Genomic DNA, 3,182 nt, shown 5'->3' with positions numbered 1-3,182 from the left:
GGAATGCTTCAGATTCGTGGAATGACTGGATTGATTCCGGTCCCAGATGAGGTTGTTTTCCCCGTGCATCCTGGGAAAGAAGTCCCTTGTCTTGGATTCAAAGACAGAGCCCTATTCAAAATTCATCACTGGACTCCCAAACCTGCACGTTCATGCGGACAACCCCTGGGGCTGACAGATGCCATCCAGCAGCCACCGAGGAGGGGAAGTCCCACGAGGGTCAACGACCCCTGGATTGGGCAAACCTGAAAACTGGGGAGTCACCAATTCTGCGAAGGACAGATAAAAGGCAGTGAAAAGTGACCCTCAGTGGCGCCCTCTTGATCTCCAACTTGACCAGAACCCAACGTGTCCAGCCAGAAGGACCAGCTGGCGACCCCCTTCTGGAGGATAACACCATGCTGGAAGAAGCCTCAACTGGCCATCGACAGCAGACTCCAGCACCTGTGGGATAGGTATACCTGACTCTTGTAGCTCACTACTGTGTGTGTGCATGTGTGTGTGTTCGGGGAGCAGCCCCAAGGTTTATGATTTGACTTCATTATAGTGTTTCAATCCACCTAATAAACCAGAATTTTAAGGATCCCGAGTTGGACATTTGTAGCCAACAACAGATGGTATCCCACAGCTCCCAGGGGGCCCATATTGCATCAGTTCTGATACAGCCAAGTCAGCCCAGCAGGAAGGACTTCAGAGGAACCACTCGTTCCCAGATCTGTCCCTTGAGCATTTACAGTTTCAAAACCCCAGTCATTCAAAAAGCTGATACGATGCGTCCTTGAGGGGACCATTTCTAACACCATGGGGCTAAAAGCCTCTGCAATATTCTTGTTGGAAAAGAAGTACAAAGGAAGGTGGGAGAAGTGGAGCTGTAGAGTCTGGAGAAGAGAAGACAGAGGGGAGATTTGATAACAGTCTTCACCTCCATCGGGGGTGTCCAAGTGGCAGCTGAACAGGCCACAAGCAGCACAGGAAGGGTTCAGATGTGACCCCTTGTACTTGTTGTCCTGGCTCTGGGACCCAGGGAGTGACTGCCCCCACCACTCACCCGTGCCCCCCTTGCCAAATGCATCGGGGCTCAGAAGCAGGCAGAAGGTGCGGCCAGAGGCAATCAGGGGGCAATGACTTGGGAGCAGGTTGGGCTTAGACTCCAGGGAGCTCCTCTCCCCGGCAGTAATATCCTGGAGGCTGCCCGGGTAACTGCATTTTGGCAAGATAAAGCCTGAAGCAGCCTGGCTCTGCTGCTGCCTGGGAGAGGAGCTCCCTGGAGGGGAAGAGCTACCTGAGGGACCCGGGACCAGAGCGCAGCAGTGAGAGCCCAGAGCGGAGGCTGCTCCCAGAGCATGGGCTCTTCTGAGTAGGGGAAGAGGCTTTCTTCTGGAAGGGGTAGTGTGCTTTCCCTTGTTTAATACTTGTTTGCCCAAAAGGGAAGGTTTGTGTTGTAGCCAGAGGGCTTACAATTTGGTTGTTGGTTTGGGTTGTGACTTTGAGGCATGGTCTTTGGAAGTCCCATTAGTGCCCCAGAGCATGTGGTCGCCTCGAGTCCTGTTGGAGGGCTGGCTCAAGGCAGAGTGAGTGCAGAGCCTGGAGCAGGGCTGAGCATGGGGCCTCAGAGCCCAGAATGGTGCAGAGGAGCCTGGCACCCAACAGGGGTGGCAGGAAGGGGGCAGGGACCTGGGGCAAGACTAGAGCTGGTGCCTTGAAGTCAGGTCCAGTGCAGTGGGCCCAGGCTAGAAGGTGAGGTGGAGGCTGAGAAGGCTGAAGCCCCAACAGAGAGTGACAGTACAGTGACACCTGTGAGGCATGGGACGTGGTGTAGGGACGGACAGAGCCACATAATTAGCCTATTTAAGGGCTGGAGTGGACACCCAACAGGTGCCTGATTGAGGTGGCCATTTTCAAACAAAAAAGTTAGCTATGCAGAGACATGCACACATACATGCGCGCGCACACACATAAGCAGTTAGCTGCTTGTAGCAAGGGAGCAGCACCATCCGGCTCCCTGGCGCCGTGCACCATCCTGGAGGTAAGGGAAGGACTGAGGGGATGGCTGGGAGCCTCCTGGTTCTGGACATGACCTGAAACTGTACCCTGCCTGGGAAGGAAGGCCTGGTGGGATTGCTGGTGGTGCAGGAACCGCATTCAAATACTAGGACTGCTCACCTCCTTGGTGAAAGGCAGGTAGGGGCTTCTTAATAACTCCAGCCCCCACAACCAGGTGGGAAGCCCTGTAGTGGGACCCAAGAAGGCAGACCCATAGGAGAGGGGGCGAGCAGCTTGGACTTGACCTAAGGTACTCTCGACTGGTCCATATCGGGGCCAGGACCAGGATGGCTGAAGGGCCAGGGACCCACCGTAAGGGATGCCCAGAGCCGGGGAGCTGGGGCTCCAACTGGCCTTGGAGGTGAGGCCGGGGCTTGTGTGGACAAAGGTCCCAGGGGGCCACACCCAAGAGGAAGAAGGGGTCGGAGAGCTTGGCTACCTGGTGAAGGCAGAGTAGACTGCCTGATTAGGAGGGATTTAGTTGGGATCCAGACTAGAGTATTATGGGGCACAGTGTGGGGCTGGCAACATTAAGAACTCATGATGCCAGCTGTGAGGCAAGAGCCATGGGGTAGGGATGGTATGGAGCCATGTATAGCACCCCCTGGCAGCGGGGCATGTAACGGGCACCCTCTTACATTTACCACCAGTTCATTGTTATAGCAAAGTCATAGACAGGCAGGGAGGCTGACTCAAGATTTGGCCCCAAGCTTGTCACCTGTCACATAGCCCCTAAAGTTCAAAGGTGCCCTGGGGCGCAGGCAGGCGAGAGCGCCCACACAGCTCAAGAGCTGAGTCAAGGCCAGCAGATTTGGGGGTACCTGCTCGGTAGAGGATATCATAAGGTTTGCTTTAGGACTCTCAAGACAGTCTCTCTTTCAATCTAATAATTACATCAAGGTGTGGCAGGACAGACAGAAGGGAAGACACCCTAGAGGCAGAAATGGGCATAGGCTGTGGAGCCACTAGGGGGCGTCATGGCGGTCCCGAGACTCCAACTTGCTACATAAGCCCCCTGACACACTGCCACACCCCACTGTTAGGGCCTCAGCCTCCGCTCCATAGAGTCATAGATGTTCGGGTCGGAAGGGACCTCAATAGATCATCGAGTCCGACCCCCTGCATAAGCAGGAAAGAGT

General features: G+C 55.1%; 1 protein-coding gene across 1 annotated transcript in view; it reads right to left on the bottom strand.

Moving 5' to 3' along the window:
- The window catches only part of LOC102369019 (NACHT, LRR and PYD domains-containing protein 12-like), a 26,818-nt gene that overhangs the window by 1,568 nt on the left and 22,068 nt on the right, over nt 1–3,182 (bottom strand). The gene's annotated exons all lie outside the window — the stretch shown is intronic.

This window comes from Alligator sinensis, unplaced genomic scaffold, assembly GCF_000455745.1.
Source record: "Alligator sinensis unplaced genomic scaffold, ASM45574v1 scaffold1455_1, whole genome shotgun sequence".
Classification (NCBI taxonomy): domain Eukaryota; kingdom Metazoa; phylum Chordata; order Crocodylia; family Alligatoridae; genus Alligator; species Alligator sinensis.
The sequence above is the reverse complement of the archived record's forward strand: the minus strand, read 5'-3'. Positions and strand labels throughout refer to the sequence as shown.